The sequence below is a fragment of the Misgurnus anguillicaudatus genome, chromosome 8, assembly GCF_027580225.2.
Source record: "Misgurnus anguillicaudatus chromosome 8, ASM2758022v2, whole genome shotgun sequence".
Taxonomy (NCBI): Eukaryota; Metazoa; Chordata; class Actinopteri; order Cypriniformes; family Cobitidae; genus Misgurnus; species Misgurnus anguillicaudatus.
Genome location: NC_073344.2, coordinates 6827255 through 6836335, shown reverse-complemented (window position 1 = coordinate 6836335; position 9081 = coordinate 6827255). Strand labels below are relative to the sequence as shown.

At 35.9% G+C, this 9081-nt stretch overlaps 1 protein-coding gene across 2 annotated transcripts in view; it reads left to right on the top strand.

The window, feature by feature from the left end:
* The first annotated feature begins 767 nt into the window (after window positions 1-767).
* The window catches only part of sgip1a (SH3GL interacting endocytic adaptor 1a), a 123559-nt gene continuing 115245 nt past the window's right edge, over window positions 768-9081 (top strand). Inside the window, exons 1-2 of one of the 2 annotated variants that reach the window (XM_055212231.2) lie at window positions 768-783; window positions 1985-2119. The gene's annotated coding sequence lies outside the window, so the exon portion shown is untranslated. Of the gene's footprint in view, window positions 784-1089; window positions 1324-1984; window positions 2120-9081 lie in introns of those variants that run through there. The other variant, XM_055212230.2, reaches the window with a different exon arrangement.

The window sequence follows — 9081 nt, the reverse complement described above, 5'->3', positions numbered from 1 at the left end:
AGGCCTAAATGCTTTTTGACATTTGGTGGATGCTGCATGAGCCTGGCCTCATCTGGCACCAACTGCATTAGCGTGCACACCAATAATATATTAAGGGCATGTGTGAAATAGAATTGAACTGCATTCATTTATTTCATCCACCTTTCTTCTTGTACTATTCTGTTGCAACCCCCTGTTTGAAAGTACTGCAGTGTTAAAAGTGATGGGAACATTTGTCTGGACAGCCTTATATGGAATTATGGAATTCTATGATGTTGTAGTAAATGTGAGAAAGTACCAGAAAAGAAAAGCGAGAGAGAGAGAGAGAGAGAGAGAGAGAGAGAGAGAGAGAGAGACACGCTGTTACCATGTGATATCATTACATGAGGAATGTCCGACGCAAATCATCCTGATGTCTCGAACATCAGAGCTGCAGTACAAGCTGGGCTAGAACACTATGTCTATGGCAAGACTTGTTACCATGGCAACCCCATCTAGGAAATTAATCTCTGTAACTTTTGGATAGACGCATTATATGTAACATCCCCAAAAGACTTTCAAACAGTCTTTAAATAGTAAATACGAAGTTAAACATATCTTGGTGATATCTTGATATCTTGGTCCCCAATTGCGTAAACATGAAGTCAAGACCACGCGTGGACGTTTGCCAAAGACACGATTTCATTCGAGAAGTTTCTATAAACTCTGGATGGTCTAAGTTAAGCAGTATGCGTGTATCTTTGTTTACAAGATGATCCACTGCTACAGTATCGTACGGAGTCAAGGACAATTCACTACAATTAAGTAACTAAATTATTAGCTTAAAATATTTTTATATTGTCACATTTAATACTTGTTAAATACTGTAATTTCCTTTAGGAAGATTAACCATGGTTTAAGTTAAAATGTTAAAACAAAATAGTAAAATAATATTTTCTTCTGATTTATTATTGTGTTTGTAGCCTATATGGTTAAACTGGTTCCTGTAGTTAAGTAAAAAAAATATATAAAAATATAAAAAATATAAATATAAAATATAAAAATTTTGCGCATCTGTAATTGTATAAGCTACGCAGATCTATGTTTACTACATCATGCTTTATCAACACGCGGCAACAATTCCCGCTTTACAATACCATTTTATCTTTTGGAATTTGCGGAGTTACTGGTAAAGCTAATCTTGGTTGTTACTTGTGAGGCATTTTTGGGTGTCACAGAAGCCAAAGCGTTTTCACAACCTGTCAAAGTTTGTCATATGAGAGTTTGTTTATGAGTATTGTTAAGGGCAGGGTCGATAAACAGCAACAGGCGGGAACGCGAAGAGCATGAATCCGAGGGAATGAGGTAATGTGGATTAGCCTACTGTACTGTTGTACTTTTAAAGTTTTTGGAGGTTCTGTTATCATTTTGTTTACTCCTTAACGGACATCAGTAAGTTCTTCGACGTTTTAGGAAAGAAAAGACCAGTTTCTGATATGAAATGTAATAGAAACTTTGTGTTTTACAAACGTAAAACATGCAAGACAATGGTATTATTATAAAGGATTTTTTATGTTTTCTGAAAGTTAGTGTCAAGCCGTGGTTGAATATTGACATTTAGAAGAACAGATATGGTCATTTCAGGTGTAAAAGTATTGATGCGCAGACCGATCGACGTGAGATTAAAGTATCGCGAGAGCAAATAGAAAGTACCCTCGCGGTACGTTGATGTCATACACAGATCGGTATGCGCATAGTTACGCAAATAAAGTCGAACACACCTGTTGTTTTTCATCTTGTTAGCATGTTTGTATGATTGACAGCTAGATTAAGGGTAAAGGTAAATGAAAATTTGTTGTGTGAGGTTAAAAATGGGATGAGGTGTTTAATGCCTAACCATTTGGAGTCCTATTCACATCTACAGTACTGTACACCCATTCTGCAACAGTGCAAATATATGTTAAGCCTGTTTTGTAAATCTGTTTCTAGAGGTGGAATGACGCTAGTGTTTTATTTTTCTGTATAGGTGAATGCAGGTGAAGAGAGAAATCCGTGCAGTCGTGCTGGATCAGCCAGTTCATTTTCTGTTTACATACAGCCGTAATTTGTGGAAGCCACAACATGTCTCCCTCGATCCTAGGACCACCAATTTGAGGACAAGGTGAATACATTTGAGTTATTTTTTTATTTGAGGAAAGGATAAACATGTCTTGTGACGAAAGATCTATCTATCTATCTATCTATCTATCTATCTATCTATCTATCTATCTATCTATCTATCTATCTATCTATCTATCTATCTATCTATCTATCTATCTATCTATCTATCTATCTATCTATCTATCTCTCCATCTATCTATCATGACAATACTTGAGATTATTATTATTATTAATAGATAGATTTATTAAAACAATGCTTGTTTTTTATTTTAGTTTTTAAATCCAAACATGCATTCTCAGTGAAATGGAACCAGTATAGCAAGCTGCAATAAGTTGACTGAAACAAGTAGGGACTTGTGCTTTGTATAACATCCTGAGATTTGCTTCACTCTTAGCATTGCAGTAAACATGCAGTGTTTGACTGCTTGTCAAAAGTCTTTCATTTTTAAAAGATTATATCTGTTTTATGCTTGGTGGATCTGTAAAGAGATAGCGCCTATCACAACAGGTTAAGTTGAATAAGTTATTGTGTGTGGGAACTGCTTCCTGCAACATCACTTTGAGAATTGCAGTTCAGTACGTGACATATAGCACAAACTGAGATCAGGTTACACATATCCAACATACTGTAGGACAGAGGTTCCTAAACTTTTCGTGACCCAGTTCCCAGTTAGACAGGTAGAATCTATCTCAGGACCCATTAAAATATTTTTTTAATAGTAGAGTAGTTTACATTTTCATATGAATTAAATAAGTTTTATTGCAATCCCCAAATAACTGATATCAAAACCATTGTTATTATTTGCCATTAAAAGGACAAAATTGTTTTTGTGTCATTCACTGCAATAGCCAAGTGACTTTGCGTGGCCCACACCTTATCAGACTTAGGGACCCATTGGTGGGTCCCGACCCACAGTATGAAAACCCCTGCTGTAATATTGTTTTCTCTTGGCAAGACCCAGAATGTGTGCTAGTAACTAGCCAAGACATCTTTAGCAGCTAGTCATGCATTAGGTCTGTCAAACGATTAAACGTGATTAATCACATACAAAAAAAAGTTTGTGTTTGCATATTATTTGTGTGTGTACTGTGTGTAATTATTATGTGTATATAAATACACACATTCATGTATGTATTTAAGAAACAACTACATGTAAATATTTATTTATTTATATTTTTATATAATTATATTATAAATAAATAAATAAAAAATATATCTAAAAACATTTCTTAAATGTATACATATGTGTGTGTGTGTGTGTGTGTGTTTTTATACATAATATACATAATATATACATAATAATTACACACAGTTTAAACACATATAATATGCAAACACAAACTTTTATTTTGTATGCGATTAATCGCGATTAATTGTTTGACAGTCCTAATTAGCATTTTTAAGTTTGGTGAAAATGATTGCTAATGAAAACAAACAGTTATGTACAGAATGTTTATGTTATTTCGGTTACTTTAACCTTCTTTTAAATGCGTTTCTCTTTGCAGTAAAAAAGTCCAAAGCGAAATGCATTACATAACAAGGTATACATTTTTATCAGTATGTGTGTTCCCTGGGTTCAAACCTATGCCCTTTTAACGCTATGGTGTACCACTGAGTTATACAGAAGTTCAACCAATCCTGCCAAAATTGAAAATTAGCACGCACTGGCCTCAGACACTGCAAAGATGTCTCATACAGTACGCTATTGAATGTCATATAATATGACATCATTATTTCGGTAAAGCGTTCATAATATTTGTAATCGTTTCAAAGCATTCAAGCATGATTGGCTACCACTTCGTAGTCAGGTTTTGAAGTCAGTGCCATGTTGACTAACGCATACCTGAGAAAATCTAACAACTGGTTAAAATTTGTGACACAACCGCTCAAAAGTCTACATTAAAAAAAGATTGGGATTGCAAACGGTCGCCATTTTTAAAGGAGGGGAAAGGGATCACCTTGTTGCAGTCTCTTAGCGCGAATACATGACACATGACACAGTATTCTTTTTGGCTCGCACCTCGGATGGAGTGCGTTTGTTTCTATTTTTTGACAGTTTGGAAACAAACATTTCATTTGAGATGTCTACAAGCCTTGCAACAGCTGTGGTATTAATTAAGCTGATTATGCAAGTGACAGTGATTCAAACCCGCTGTAATTTAAACAGCGATGATGCCACTCTGCAGACATTTCTGTTCATTCTCATTTCAACTTGGTACCGCAGAGTGACACGATGTTGCAAGGTGGCCGTAACCAAAACCAAATCATTACGCATACGTCATACTTGTCGTGTCGTTGTAGCAACCTCTGTGGACCCAAACATGGCTGAGCTGCCATCTGACTGGCTCCTTTCACATGCCATAAATCATCACCTTATGCTGACTAACATTCGGCAGTGTCCTGTGACCTCGATACTCGCGGTTTAACAGCTCCTTGCATTTCTACAAAAGCAAAGTTTGGATAAACAAGAAAAATGTCTTTGATAAATGTGTTGGTGGTTTATCTTAGAAAAGGTTCAGAGGATGAGGTTAGAGAGGTCGATGGGAAGTCGTTGGCCTATGCTGTGAATGAGGCTTAGAAGCATAGTAAAATTAAGAGCTTTTGAGGGCTTTTACAGACCGCCGATGATTTTTAGGAGTGTGCAAAACAACACTTAAAGGGGACATATCATGAAAAATTGACTTTTCACGTTCAAGTGCTATAATTGGGTCCCCAGTGCTTCTATTAACCTAGAAAATGTGAAAAATAACAACCCACTAACTTAGTGTTGGTAAACCATTCTCTGCAAGCATGTAAAAAAATAGGTTGAAATTTGGTTCCAACCGCGGCACTGTCATTTAGTGCAGAGATCAGCTCATTTGCATTTAAAAGGACACACCCAAAAACAGCACTTTTTTGCTCACACCTACAAAGTGGCAATTTTAACATGCTATAATAAATTATCTATATGGTATTTTGAGCTAGATCTTGACATACGCACTCTGGGGACACCAAAGATTGAATTGACATCCTAAAAAGTCTTATGAAATGTCATCTGTATAAACATCAACTGTTGGGTTTTCTGAATTACTCTGCATTGTAAAAACACAGCATGCCGTTTCAATAGGGTTTTACTGGTACCATGCTAGCAAACCACAGTATGTTGTCAGCACCAGGTAAAAAAGTCAACCTCACATGTTGAGGACTACAGTAGTTCACAATTGGACCATTGTGGCACATCCCTAGTGATTTTGCACTGCAACTGTAAATGGTTTCCTACCATATCAATTCAGTATGGACAAAGTAGCAGATGAGAAATGCAGTTAATCTATTCACAGAGCCTTCTCACATTTAACAAAATCTTTTCATATTGCTTATTCATAAATGCTATTTAATTGGTCCGTAAATGAGCAAATATTACCTATAAGCTTAATCTCTTCTAGTTTTCCTGTTCCTTTAAAGCTCCCATGCTCTATCACACCGCCTCAAGGAGAAAAGCAGTCGCAGTCGTTTCTCTTTCATGTGTCAATGCAGATTTTAGTGTGTAGGAGTGCCCTACATACAGACTCCCCAGCATTTCTCCCAGATATCTCTCCTTCCAGCACTCCAAACCCGTGAGAATCGACCCCTGTGGTTGATCTGACCTATGTGGGGACCAACAAAGGGTGATACAGGGGAAGTGATTCTTCCCCTGAGCCTGGAAATACGGCTTCAGTATTTCCAAACGTCCAAACGTGTCAGTTCACTTTGGACTTATTTAGATTGAGAAGTCCCAAATCTATTACCAAGACCCGGTTAAGTGCGGTTAAGTACGTCAGTTAGGTAGTCCTGGAGCAATTCTCCATCACTACATACGCACAACCCACTTTATAATGGGCTGTTTAAAGTACAGTAATCCGGTCATAGATGGAGTTAGATAATGAAAAGTTAGAAGGTCAGTATGGAAAATCTCAATCAGTCTTTCCTTTTGATTTCCCAGTCTTTCCTTTTTGGAAGACCAAAAGTGAACTTGAACAGGTGCCATAGAATAAAAAACTGCATTTACCTAGGCATAGATGAAAAATAAGAGTTCTGTACATGGTAATGACATATCGTGAGCCTCAAACGCGTTTGTTTCCTCATTTTATGTAAACCTTGTGCAAAAGACAAAATACTGCTGGAAAACAGGCCAATTTCAACATAACATCGACTGTGATGTAACAGTTCAGGTATACGCCCCAACATGTTTACTAATGTGAGCTACAGGCATGAGTCTCAGAGCAGAGCCAATCAGAGCAGAGCTCAACATTATTATTCATGACCCTTCCAAATAGGGCAAAAATAGACCATTTCATTCAAAGGAAAAATCCTAGGGTTGTAAATGGACATGTAAAAATGTTTCTAGATCATTTTTGCACTTAATAAAGTTACATACCTTCTATGTAAATATCAAAGAACAATTTTCAATGCATTCTTTTCACATTTAACTTATTCTCTAGCATTTTTTGTTTCACAAAATGCCTTCCAGGAAATTCCAGGAATTTTCTTCTATAAATATTAGGGATGTTAACAATTAATCGATCTTCGATGAATTGTCGATAAGAATTAAATTGATAAAACTTAACGATTGTCGAAAAAGCAAGCACGTGTGCCGCGCCTGCGCAAAGCACATACAGCCGGTGAAAAAAATGAAACAAGCGCGCAGAAGTTAAACTAGCCATGATCAAAATGATGCTCGATGCCAAACCTGGGCTTTTTAACATCATGCGAGACGAGGCTGGCTGCTAATGCAATGAAATGGCATCCGCAGTGGATCTGACAGGGTCCGATACAGAAAATGCAAATACGGTTAGGATACTGAAAGCAAATACCCTCTTCAGGGAAGCCTGCAAGATTAGCATAGCAACGCTGCTATACACAGGCAAGGAGACCAGAAGCTGTTTTTAATGAACAGATTAAAATGTAATCTTAAATTCTGGCAAGAAACTAAAATGTAAACTGTAAATTACTGTCGTTACACTCTGAACACCCACAACATATATTATTGATCATCATTATTGACTGGCTGAGGTGCTACACGCTACACTGTTGCTGGTTTTCTAATGGAAGGTTGAAATCTTCATAATATAAGCATCTTTGCTGAAAGTACGCCGCAGGTGTAAGCTGAGGTGACAACGGGAAAAGAGCCCTTCGTGTGCTTCTTGGATATAATTACAACAAACTGTGTATCAACGACTCAGAAAGCCAAGGGAACAACTAGAAAAATAACACTTGATGATAATAAAACTTTTATTTTGTCATGGACGCACAGACTTTCATGCGACTGTGCAGAGTGCCTATATGAGGAGAAGTTATACTGTGTCCATAGTCATTATATTTCATTACGAGATTAAATTGATGATTTTTATCATAACTAGATTGATTCATTTTACAATCCTACTAGCATGTTATTTAGACAAAATAAAATCTTTTAATTTGCATGAGGAAGATGGCATTTTTACGCACACTTTTATGTCATTGGCTATATGCCACTGCTGTAAAGGCTTACTGCACTATTACTGTTAACGATTATTCGATTGATTGATCGTTAATTTAAACGATCATCGAATATGCGAAATTGCATAAATTGACATCGCTAAAAAATATATAAACATACAAATATATCAAATGAAAAAACAGACTCTTTGCTTTCAGACAAACAATCCGTTTCATCATATCTTCATTTGTTCTCTTTTTATAACCTCTTAAATATGGATAGGTTTCTTATTCAGAACGATGATCAAAACATACACTGAGTTTAAAATGTTGTTAAATTAGTTTTTGCTTCAGTTTTTATAAATTGGGTCTAGTGTATAATAGCGGAATTACAGATTACCATAAAAACTCGTCAGGAAAGCATGATTGGCAGGGAAATTTTTCACTTAATTGACGAGAAAACTCGTCAATGGCGAGGAAAGAGTAAATAAAGAAACATAGATATGAAAAGGGGAACCTTTGAAGAAACAAGAATAGCTATACTAGATGTATGGTATACATGACTTAGCATGAAATCCAGATATTATAGCATCATGCTTTTTGATCTCAGAATTAAGCATTGACTGACTAAAGTATAGTACACTAATATCAGTATGCTATGGAGATGCACTCTAAAATCATTTTTCTGACTATATTTGTTTTCCATAGACCATAAAAGCATGTATTTTAGCCATTACAGTTAGTGTACTTGGTTTATGGGCAGCATACAGCTCTGCTTTAAGCTCTCTCAGAAGGTGGGAGAGATGCGGGAAATGAGATCAGGGGAGGGGGACATTTACAGAAGTACATTTACTGGCTTGTTTATTTAGGCCTAAGGTCCCATCTAACTAGCCTGTGAGTAAAACTAAATATATACAAACACGCACACACAGTGTAATGACACCGGGCTATTAAATGTCCTAAACTGAGATCCTCTCTAGTGAATTCAAATTAGTGCGAAACTTTTCCACAGTCCCATCCTCAGCTGTGTTCTCAGCGGCTGTAAACACATGACCTTTTGGTCATGAACGAATCCTTTGAAAAACAACAGCCAGCTTAATTTCGTCTTTTCCATGTTAACATAGTACTATTTATTTCAATGACAGTAACATTTTTTTGTAATGCAAAAATCACTTTGCATCACTAAACATCTTAAAACTAAAAATGTTTACTTGAACAAACATTGTATTTGTTTGTTACTTTATTAAGTTAAACTGGGACTTCTTTTTCATCAGTATAAGAAATTTTTTGCAGAATAATGGTATATATATATATATATATATATATATATATATATATATATATATATATATATATATATATATATATATATATATATATATATAAAAAATGAATACATCGAAGAGTAATATAGCTTTATCTGTTTGTTTTTGAGATAAATGGTATTCTCTACTAGGCTTACCAGGCTTACAATACAGCAAAGGCATCAATATCTACAAATCTAGAACGTGATGGCTGCCATATCTCAA